A 13189-nucleotide genomic window follows, 5' to 3' on the forward strand; every position below is an offset into this window, starting at 1 on the left:
TTACCTCTAATCATCGGTCTTTATTTGCAGTTCGTTCTGAAATGGTTGCGTTCTACCAGAAATGTTTGAGAACTGATTTCACACATGACCTTCCTTCCAAAAAGATTGGACTTGTTCCCGCCATTTATTTGTTTTTCTCCTTTCAATTTTCAGCCGACGATCGATTGAAGCCCTTTGTGCAAAAAAAAAAAAAAGGCGGGGGGGCGCTCATTGGCACCGCCCGTCTCAAAAGAAAATAAAAAAGAAAAGAGAAAAGTTTAAAGGCGTCTTTTGTTGAAGGTGTTATGTGCTGAAGCCATCGGCGGTGCCACAGTGGTTCCAAGGAAATCTTCCCCCAAGAATATCTTGTATCCAACTCTCTTCCTTCCCCCCCCCCCCGCCCCGACCCCACCAGCCAACACACAAACACGGCTTCTAAGTTGGAATGTCCCTTGATGTGAGGAACCCAGACTGCGCTTAAATGTCGAATGTCTTAATCTTCGACACTTTAGTGAGATTCCGCCCGAGAAATCTATTGGTTTGTTGACCTCGTTTTTGTCTCATGGGCACTCCGACTCTGGGTCATTTGGTACTTGTGATTTTGATGAAATCTGTTGCTTTTGTGCAGAGCCTCTAAGTGCACAGATATCAATTTTGCCGTCGTCTTCGTTTTATTATTTGCCCTGAATAATTACACTTCGGAGGATTTAGCAGAATGATTTTACCAGCGGAGAAAGCACGGTTACATAAACACTTGTGTGTCACGTAATTTTTCAATTTAAACTGAAATTTTCACTAAATAAAAAAGATTTATGAAATTTACGTTGTCATGTGAAGTTTTGTAATGTTTTCTATGGAAGAGGAACTCTTCATGATAAATGAAATATATAAGATAGTTCATAAAAATCTTTGAACCAGAGGAGCTACATTATAGATGAAAATGGAGGCGATATCATTATTTATCATGGAGCGAAAGTTCACTTACCGTTAAACGTTGGTAGGAAAATAAAATGGAAATTTTCCGTCAGTGAAGAATGAATAATTAGAACCTTTGATGAAGACAAATAAAGTCAGTTTTCTTACGTGAAAACAGAATGCGATTTTGCCCCGAAATCATGCTACCAGCATTGGCTGTTAGAAAAACTTTGAAAATATAATTTGACCAGTCGGTGTCATTCTTTATGCATTTACTTAAATGAATCGTTTACTAACATTTAGCTGTAAAAGCGGAGACTGGTTTTTTTTTTCCTGTACTGTTCCTGTACTGTAATACTGAGGCCATTGCTCACAGGTACAGCACAGGTCGTGATACTTCTTTGAAGCGACTTTTACTAATGTCTTGGTTTTTGTGACGTGTACTGAAGATTATTTCGGTAATGCTTATATCTATCTACATGATGATTTCTACTGATTCATTTACACTTTTTTTTATTCACTTCGTGCTTACTACCCTCTCTTTTCTTCAAGTATGGGCATTCTATTAAGTGGGAAATTTGTGAGGTATCACGATTTTTGGGTCGTTCCATAATAATAATAATAATAATAATAATAATAATAATAATAATATTATTATTATTATTATTATTATTATTATTATTATTATTATTAATGATAATAGTAGTAGTAGTAGTAGTAGTAGTAGTAGTAGTAGTAGTAGTAACAAAAGATGAATCTTGTGTATCTTTTGCAGTTCACGATTTTGGGGTCGTTCCATAATAATAATAATAATAATAATAATAATAATAATAATAATAATAATAATAACAGAACATGAATCTTGCGTATCTTTTGCAGTTTATGTCTACGATATCTCTCAGTGGTAAGAGTAGAGTGAACCTATTTTTGTTGCATATATAAGCCGTTGCAGTAAGACGGGTTCTCGTACATCCCCCATAAAGCTATACCGTAGTAGCCCAGGTGTCTAACGGCGAGAAAATAGCAGATCGATAATCCTCTCGGGATTTCGTGGTGCAGCATCTGTTCCTTTCCATCTGCTAAGCTCTGGAATTCTCCTCCTGCTTCTGCGTTACCTGCCTGGTATAACATTCCTTCCTTAAGAGGTTAAGCCCCACTTTCTTTTTTTTTCTGTTTCTACGGGTTTTAGGTGATTTGGGTCGAGTTCAGGGGTTCACGCCAAGCCTCTTATTCCCCCTTAGCATCTTACCACGCTTGCGAGACGCCCTTGGGCAATGGCTCTTACTGGCATAAGGCCGGGTTAATTTAAAACCACCACAACCGTTTTCTACGGACCTAGGCTAAACATGAAGGCACTAGGCGTAAATCTCGTTGGACTTTGCATATTAAAATCTTGAAAGCATCTTCTCATTCTCCTTCCTCTTCTTCCTTTCTATACTTTTAGTTTCTTCGTAGGTGCTGAAATCTCTGCTATTTTGGCACTTGGAAATGAAAAGAGTCTTCTGTATATTTAGACGAGACAGTGCTTCGATTCGTCATCCGTGAAACGATTCACCCGCAGTGCGAATGCAAGCTTTCGTCAGGGAACTATTCCAAAATCTAACCCTCTCTTTTTTTTTTTTTGCACTTTTTGCTTCTCCCGTGTTTTCGAAAACGTATGGCGAGAGTTGGAGGGTTTCCAGATTAAAATCCCGTTTTGTTTTGGAAATATATTAAAAACGTTAAAATTAATGGAGGGTTTCTCTATCTTATCGTCTCGTAAACGAGTTGCAACATCTTTCGAAATTAAGGTCTATAATCATTTATTCGGTGGGGGGGGTGGGCGGGGTGTGTTTGGCCGTTGGTTTGATTAATGTGGTGCTATACCATTTTAAGCATTGAGAATTGTCTTTTAATTTTCATATGATATATGATATGATATGATATGATATGATATGATATGATATGATATGATATGATAATAATAATATTTATGTGTGTGTGTGTGTGTGTTTTCATTATTTGGTTCCTTGAAGATGGAGGCAGACGAGCCTCGAAAAGCTTGGAAATAAAGAATCTTCTTTTTTGAATTTCCCATATCATTAAATTCCTGTGGAAGCAATAACTTTATACACAGTGAATTTGCGTTTTTAGTAATATATATATATGTATATATATATATTCTATATATATGTATATTATATACAGTACATACATACATACATATACTGTATACACACAAACACACACACACACACACACACATGTATATATATATATATATATATATATATATATATATATATATATATATATATCAAAATAAATATATATATATATCAAAAGAAAGAGAGACAAGGACTTTCAGCTTACGTATTTTAAGTCAATCATGTTTGTGCAGCCTTATTTAAACAACGTGGCGTAAGCAGTATATCTGAAGCAGTATTCATTGACATATGCAGAGGTATATGCTGTTGAGTGCAGTAGTAAAATTACGTCAATACTGCTGTCATTTTTGACGGGATTGGTATACTGTATATATACACTAGCATTACTCTTAGGAAATCCACATTGGACTACACAGATTTTCTAAAAAGTTTCTCCATTGTCTTTCAATTATTCAGACACGTCCTCGTCCTTCCTATATATTCCTTTTCCTTATTTTATTTCAGGTGTGAGTCATTACAAATATAATGTTAGAAATAATCATCCTCATGCATGGTGGTCTTTTGTTTACATTCCCGACAACCGCTTCTTCTTCTTGTTGGGTTGAATAAATCTTCGGGACACTTCTTCTTCTTGTAGGACTGAATATTTCTTCGGATGCTTCTTTTTCTTCTTGTACGACTGGATATTTCTTCGGGTACTTCTTCTTCTTCTTGTACGACTGGATACTTCTTCGGGTACTTCTTCTTCTTCTTGTACGACTGGATATTTCTTCGGGTACTTCTTCTTCTTCTTGTACGACTGGATACTTCTTCGGGTACTTCTTCTTCTTCTTGTACGACTGGATATTTCTTCGGATACGTCTTCTTGTACATTTTTTCGTCTTCTTCCGAGGTGTGAATACCGAGACAAGAAGATAATTCAAACCAGACATCGATTCGTTTAGAAAGAGACATGTGAAAATATTTATCTCAGGTTACGATAAGGGGTTCCTTTTAAGCTGGTGAAAAATTGTTTGACCCATGGTTGGCAACGTGTAGGTCTTCATTAATAATAATAATAATAATAATAATAATAATAATAATAATAATAATAATAATAATAATACCTAGAGTGAACAATGAAATAAATATCAGTTAAATATTAGAATATATAAACACTCTTCAATGAGAGAGAGAGAGAGAGAGAGAGAGAGAGAGAGAGAGAGAGAGAGAGAGAGAGAGAGAGATGAAGTTAAAACAAAACAAAATTCCAAACGATGAATGTGAAGGAAACAGAAGAATGAAAAATATATAAAATAAGCCACAGATAGAAAGACAGACACAAGAAGAATCCAACTAAAGACAGGAGAGAGAGAGAGAGAGAGAGAGAGAGAGAGAGAGAGAGAGAGAGAGAGAGAGAGAGAGAGAGAGAATTAGACTTGACTTCATGCTGGTAAACATAATTGTTCCCCGACGCCCCTGACCGCACAGGCTGAAAGGCATCAAAGGGAAAGGATATAAAGGGCGAGGAAAAAAAAAGTTAAAAATAAAAGGAAGCGAATAAAAAAAAAAAGGAGATGCAGAGTTGCGTCTTGAATGACCTTGAAACTGGGTTGCACTGAATGAAAAGTAGTCTACGGGGGAGGGGGAAGTTGCCGGGGGGGATGTGGTGGTGGGGAGGGTGGGGGTGGTGGCAACAGCGCAAGGCGCCCGTTTTGACAGAGACGGACGGGCAACAGAGAACCCGTAGGCTGTAAGCACCAGGTCTTGACAGGTAGACGGAACACGGAGGGTGAAAGAAGTTGGGGGGATGGGGGGAATGAGTAGAATTCTCGCGAGGGTATAAGACGGGTGAATATCTATCTAACCATAAATATATAAATATGCAGATATATAAATACTTTTTATAAATAGACAGAATATTTATAGGACCTCCCTTACACCTATCTACGTAAATAAATTTAATTTTTTTTTACTTTTAACATATTTAATTTATTTTCCTTTTTTTAAATGATTTCTAAATTGATTTTTGTCTTAAATCAGTTTATTTTTAAACACTGATAGAAAATAGACAGTGAAGAATACCATTATGTGTTCTGTGAAAATTTTAGCAAATGACACTGAGGGTAAAGATAAACACGCACACGCACACACACACACTCACATATACACACACACACACACACACACACGCGTTTGGTGTTTTTGACCTGTTATCTATATATAAATATTCATGTATAATGGTGCATGACATGAAAGAATATACATTTTGATAGTTTATATAAATTGTATATTTCTTGTAAAATGGATTCAGCTGACACACGACTAAAGGAAGATTACTGTAGTTTGAGAATGACTTATAGACGTCTTTTAGCTTGTTGTACTTTTAGCTTTTGACTTTATTAATCATATTGTGACATATTTTCTTATTTCTCTGATTGATCGCTTATCTTCCATACTAATATCTGTATATTTTTGTTAAGATAAGTGCAAATAATCAACCGTTAGGTCATGACTTACTCCAAAATGATATTATCATGAATGCCATGCGTCTAGAATGATAGAATGATACCTTTAAAATGATGTTAGCAACAATATCAACTGGAAAAAGACGTTATCATGAGTATTATACAGTTGAAAGGATATTATCATTATTGCCCTATTTCTAAAACTGCATTACCATTTACGACAGGCTTCTAAAACTATATTACAGCATCGAAAAGACTTCATCATTGATGCAATGCTACCAAACTTACCACGATTTAGGTAAGAAAAAGAAACGCTGTAGGTACTAAAAACAAACAATATATCAGAAAAATATCGGTGCTGCTTTGGCTTGTTATCCACTCGTCACATACTTCGATGTGCTAGTACTAAACATGGCGGAAGCTCCTTGGGACGCCGTGTTTAGTACTAGCCCCTCGGGGATCAAAGTATTATATACACCCATTTCTATATTGTGTGGTCGACAAATTATTATATCAATAAACGATATCTTCGTGTAGCCGTCTCTTTTACACTCACCATACGGTGTTTAGTACCTCAGAGTAGGTGACGCGTAGGTAACAAGCCAAAGCAGCACCTAAATATCTTTATGTTTACATAAACGCACTACTGTTAATCATCACAAAAATTAGAGATAACTGTATCTCCATTAAACTAAATGTTTGTATTCATTCATATTTAGAATGAAGAAGAATGGTAATTGTGTCTTTACATTAACAAAGTAGAGCTATTTATCTAAGGACAGTAGGCTATTGTACTTGCAGCATCGTTTAAATAAGTGTAATCACAACCTCATGTAAGAATTATGTAATTTATGTTGTAACACGAACCGCTTTGTGAATTACACCTTTATCTTTGCATTTGTTTGATCTATGGAAACAGAATCAGAGAAAATCATAAAAACTTTTAAGTCTAGTAACTCAGTAGTATTTATTCGGTACTGTCAATTCAGATCGACAGGAGAAATATGATAAATGAAAACGACGAAAACTCACTTGTTCAGTACTGTCATTGTAGACCTAGAGCCTAAACAGAACGAAAATAGCAACAAACAACGCCTCCGTCTCGTAACTCGGTAGTATTTGTTCTTACTCTGAAACAAAATCAGACAAATTTCTTCTCTCACTTTTTCACTCTTTCCTCATTTAACCTTTTTTTCGTCTCTCGAACTTCAAAGCAAATCTGGATGGGATTACTACAGACTTTGTAGCACCGTTTTAACAGGAGGAATTTATCTCTTTTTTTTTTTTTTATTTCGCTGTTCGTGCGCCACTGGTTTTAGTTGTTTAGTCGTGCGGATCTGGCGACTGAGGCTGAGAAAGAACGTCTTTATAAAAATTGAATTTAAAACTATAGTAACATAATGGTAGTGCTGGATAATGAGAGAAAACAAGAAAAATAGTTTTCATAAGTCTACAGATATGATTTTAACAACAACAATAAAACAACAACAACAACAACGAAGCATTACCGGTTATGGCAATTATAACGGTGACAACAAATAACGAAAAAAATTAAATTTCAAATTTTAGTTTCATTTCTTTTGCGTTCTGTTTGACCGAGCCAAGAGGAATAGCCTACAGAAGGTTGAGGCTAATTCACTAACTACTATAGAAGAGAGAGAGAGAGAGAGAGAGAGAGAGAGAGAGAGAGAGAGAGAGAGAGAGAGAGAGAGAGATGCCTTTAGTACCTTGCCAGACCGATGCCAACTTCGATACTTGGGCGTCGTCTTCAAAAGCGCTCTGCTGTTTATCGTAATCTCGTTGGCAATGAATGAAAAGAATGGGCTGCCTTCAGAGCTAGCGAGTGGCGAGAGAGAGAGAGAGAGAGAGAAGGAATCATTCTGGCTATCATTCTAGCTTGAATGAACCGGTAAATGGACGGAGACGTTGATTGTGGCGTTGTAAAATCAAAGAAATTCCCGGATGAATTGATGGTGTGTGTGTGTATATACATGTGTATATATATATATATACATACATACATATATGCCACTGTTAACTGAAAACACTCACAAACATTTCCTTAAATCCTTTTAACTGTTATTTTCATTTCTGATTCATGGTTCTTATTAAACGGGAAGCTATAGCGATAATTATCACTTGCGTGAGACGAACTCATTCGTTAAAATTATCTAGGAATTTCATAGAGAAGTTTTCATTGATTAGACTGATAAAACTTCTTTTCGCTTTATAATATGAGATATAATCTGGGTAATAGTTAATCGTTTTGAAACGACATTCACTTATCTGTATAGGTTGTTGTGAAAAGAGGTATGCGAAACAGTCTTCAATTTTGTATTGGTTCGCATTCTTTACGGAAAGAGAGAGAGAGAGAGAGAGAGAGAGAGAGAATTTTATATTCTTCCTTCTTATAGTTCATTCAGGCACACCCAAAAATCGTCCGTTCTTCAGAGGTATTCTGAGAAATCTACCTGATCTCTCTCTGCCTATTACATGTTATGAAATGGAACTCGCGTAACGCCCGGTATTTTTCTTTTGGGGGGAATATGATCTATGAAACACTGATTTCCTGAAGTGTCACTACTTTGTCATAACGCGCATGTTCCGTCTCACAAGGAAATAGTTAGACTCACCCTGGTGGGTTAGTGAGGATTTCACACACACACACATACACACACACACACAATATATATATATATATATATATATATATATATATATATATATATATATATATATATATATATATATATAAAACACTACTTTATCATAACTTGCCTCCTCAGTCTTGCACAGGAATGTTTAGACTCACCCCGGTAGATTAGTGGGGTTTGGTACTACACGCACATACACACACGTCTATATATATATATATATATATATATATATATATATATATATATATATATATATATATATATATATATATAGAGAGAGAGAGAGAGAGAGAGAGAGAGAGAGAGAGAGAGAGAGAGAGAGAGAGCTTCCTGATAAAAAACTTTTATCATTTTTTCCGGAGGAAGACATCGAGCCAATTTTCTTAAGGCTAAGAGATTCCCATTCTTTGTTTCGGGACTCCATTGTTTAGATTTTTCCATAGTCTGGCCAGAATGCATGAGGGTCCTTTCATTTAGGTTTCACGGGCGAAGAGGCTGCGTTTTAAACGCAGGTCGGTGAATGAGTCACGTGTGCACATAATTATAAACATATGTCCTGTTGATGGAATACATGCACATGTGTGTGAATATGTGTGTGTGAGCAAGGCAGTAAATTGTGCCCTATTTAATTATAGGTAATGAATGAAATACATAAAAAGAGAAAATATTTGGTCTAACGCGAAGCAAAAGCCCTGTAATTCAAACTTCTTGCTCTATCATAGATCTCGTTTTCAAGTCTACTTTTTTTTTTGGGACAACCTCATGAAACAACAGAATGCAAATAAAATTCAGTATCTATTCCTTTTCTAGAAGTAAGGATACTGCCAGTGATCACGTCTAGTCAAATGGAGCCTTTTATCTCTTTTATTTACATCGATATTTGCTTTGTTTATTCATTCATTCCTTCACTTGTGTTTTGTTAAAAAGCAAGAGTATCTGATGTACTCATGTTTTCAGATTTCGTATACCCGCAGTGACGTCATCTAGCATCGTCTCCGAAAAGTGTAAAAGGCATCGGCTTGTCAGCTCAGAAGGATAACGGATTCGGAGGAGCTGGTCTCTTCTTCCACCCAGCCATTTGTCCCACTATACCGGCTCCTTATAAGTCTAGGTCTGCAGACCAGTTTACATGAATGTTGATCGAAATCAGACGATATATTTTGGGCCTGGCCAAACCTCCAGTGTTAAATCATTTATCATTATTCCGAATCAAGCAGCTCAACAAGGTAACCCAGTATGTTGAAAGACGTTGCCGCTACGGCTAAGAAAGAGAGAGAAAGAGAAAGAAAAATGTGTTAGCACTCTGCCGGTACTCTTGCTATGCCGCACATAAACTGAGCTGTTGTATATTTTTCTTTTATATTTCTAATTTCATTCGTGTATCCATGCATCCATTCTTTCACTTATATGAAAACCTTGGAAATAAAGTTTCCACCTTACAGCTGCCCTAAAATGAAGCAAGAAATGTCTTTGTGTTCTACGAAATCTGTGATATCCTTCAACATTTGTTACGGAATAGGTCTAGACGTCCGTGGGCATAGGTTGCTCCATCCTATGAAGGACCTACCGCCGCACCCATCCCTAATCCCACATAATAATACGCACTTCTTTTGTTTGTATGTGAATGTGTGAACGGTCCCCACAAAAAAGGTAATACTAAAAACCAAGAGAAAAAATGCCGCTCTTCTCTGATCAGCCAAGCGTCACAATAAACACAACCCGCCAACTTAAAGCGCCGTTAATAAGCCGCCTGGCTAAAATTACCGACCGTTAAACCTCGAGTCGAGCGGCGACATCAATCGAATGAACGTTAACATTCGCCAAACCGACACTTGAACTCCCGCGTACAGAAAGGCATATGTGCATACGAAAACTCTCCCACTCTCTCACATTTACTTCGTCATATTTTTTATGTGTATATATATATAAATATATACAGTATATATATATATATATATATATATAAATATATATATATATATATATAATATATATATATATATATATATATATATATATATATATATATATATATATATATATATATATATATATATATATATATATATGAAATATTCATTACCGTTAAAAGATTAGAAATTAAGTGAATGTAAAGGAAAGTTTATGACAAGGAAAAACAAACACAGAGATAAAGATTTTATTTTGTTGTTTTGTGAAAATTGGTTCGAAATGAAAAACAGTGGTTTCTGGTAATGTATAATAAATAGATAGATGAATAAATAAATAAATAAATAAATAAATAAATAAATAAATAAATAGATAAATAAATAAATAAATAAATTAAAGAGATCACAAAGGTTAAAGAATTTAGCTGTATGTTGGGAGGAGCCAGCAATCTGTGGTTGTTATAGAATGCTGTTTAAGACTTGATAGCCTTCATTAGCATACTGCTTTTAGGTTTTGTTATATCAAGCAGTATAAAAGTATGCTTGAGAGAGAGAGAGAGAGAGAGAGAGAGAGAGAGAGAGAGAGAGAGAGAGAGAGAGAGAGAGAGAGAGAGAGGCACATAGTTTACCCGGTACAAGTGCACATGAAACCATCTGTGAGCATCACAAAAAAAAATGTTATACTTGTTTATACTTAAGCCTACATGTGCCTCATATACATACACACAAATATATATACATATATATGCATATATATGTAATATGTATATATATAGGCCGTTTCCCCTCGTAGGGTGGCTCCATGTAAGCAGTACTGGAGTGCAGTCACTGCCATATTCATTATTGAGCTGCAGAATAATGAATGACCCCCGGTGCAGATAACTTTTACACATAAGACTCATTATCAGCACATCATCCCTCTTGCTCATTATGCCATTCACCTGTGTCTTTTGCGGATTCTTGCGCATCTTGGATACGAAGAAGGAACTTTTGCTTTGAACCCTCAGTACATTGTTAATTCAGAATCTTCTAGAGTTCCCTATCCTACTATTCTCAAGATTTTCAGATTGTGCTTCATTTTCTCCACGTGGCCATACCATCTCAAAACACTGATGCATCTTTTCACTCACTGTTCCCGTCTGTTGCATCACCATGTCAATCAGCTCAGTGGTCTGGTAAGACTAAGGTATACTTAACTTCTCCACATCTCTCACCTTTTCAGTTTCCCCTGTATAGCCTACTATATACATATACTATGCAAACAATATATTCCAGCAGCTTCAACATTATTCTTTCATTCTCTCTAGACATCGACGCTTCACTTCCATAAAGGAAAGTTGGCTTATGAATCCCTCCATTGATTCTAAACACTATCTTTCATGGACACAGATCCTGTTACCTCCCTAGCTTCACCTGCTCTGTGACTCGCCTCTTCTTCCACCCTACTACCGTTATCATCTGTTACCTCTACTAACAAATAGATATAAAAACTGCTACTTGTATTTTTCAGCATTCATATCAGCAGTCATTGCTCCATATTCCTAGTTTCCATTTGGTCTCATAATATATATCTCTTGTACATTTGTGTGATAACAGATAGGGCAACGTGTTCCCCTTGGAAGAAACACACACAAACATATGTGTATATGTATATATATATATATATATATATATATATATATATATATATATATATATATATATATATATATAAAACAAATTAACACACACACACACACGCACGCACACACAAACTCTGGTTTCCCAACACTACCGACCACGTGAACCTGACGACCATTTACCTCTCATGGCCGGCGGGGCATCATTCTCCCTCCCTAACAAAGAAATGGGTCCTCGCTAAAAGCTACAATAGGTGGACTTCCCTGCGTTGTGGGGAGCGATCCAAGATACTTCATTCTCTGTGTGAGAGCTTCAGCAAATACTGACGACCCTCCCCGGAGTATTTATCAGTCACACATCTCTAACTGGCGGTATGTCTGGCAAAGTTGCTGGTTATGAGGCCTTGTTTATCTGATGACGGCTGCGCCGAGCTTCTCTCTCTCTCTCTCTCTCTCTCTCTCTCTCTCTCTCTCTCTCTTATGTGCGTATATCTTTGTGTTTGCAGGTATTCAAATACGTGTTGTGTAGGCCTACGCCTGTGCATGGGTGGACGTACGTGTATAACACCAAAATAAAATTAAGGTAGATTAGACAAAACTGTTACCAAAAACTCTCGTGTTTTTGCAGACCGCGCATCAAATACTTAGTCACAAGCATATACACACACACAAGCTATTACAGTCGCATTCATAATTTCCGTAACATAAAAATTCGTCTTTACTGTGAGGGGTGGCTTCAGAGTAAGACAAGAGAGTCGTCAGTGCCTCATTCTTCTCCTGACAACTGAGTGAGGCTCAAGCTCGTTTTGATTATTAATTTCCTTTTAAGGTTGCCTCATATGTGTCCAAAAATCATTAGGAGAGCTTCAGCCTCAGCTTCTTATACTGCTTCATTTAGTCCTCAGTCTTGCAGTTACCTTTGTTTATTCTTTCTTAATCTTCTGTGGCGGATATAGAGTACTAAACCAGAGTATTCTACTCCACCTCTTGGTACTTATGAATTCCTCGCCCTCTCTGTAAGCGTATTCGAACATGTATTGATTATCTGACTTTTTTTAAGGCATTCGGCAAAATCCCATTCCCATTCCATGAAGAAGACTTGGCTCAACAATTCCTTCTATATTTTGAAATATTTACCTTCGTAGACATTCGTCATCTATTCCCACAACTTCAGCAAAGCGCCAAGTGCCTCTTCCCATTCAGTCATTATGCATTTTATTCATTCATTAAAAACTCGAATTTATTTCTTAAATTCATTCTGCGCCAGTATCACTAATAAGTAAATATCGTCTTTCTTAAGTCAGGATTTAGGCTAGTTATTATCATCTACAATCTTTTTATTTCTACTCTACTATAAATCGATGTCTTCCATAAATAGCTATTATTTTTTTTTTAATTCAAGATCTCTTGTATCCTATAGGCATAAGCGTAAGGTCACTATATCCACATTACAGTCAGCAGATGTGACAAGTTTGCTCCTAACTGTAATCATTGTCTACAGTTTTCCATCAACAGTTT

The sequence above is a fragment of the Macrobrachium rosenbergii genome, chromosome 23, assembly GCF_040412425.1.
Source record: "Macrobrachium rosenbergii isolate ZJJX-2024 chromosome 23, ASM4041242v1, whole genome shotgun sequence".
In the NCBI taxonomy this organism is placed as follows: Eukaryota; Metazoa; Arthropoda; class Malacostraca; order Decapoda; family Palaemonidae; genus Macrobrachium; species Macrobrachium rosenbergii.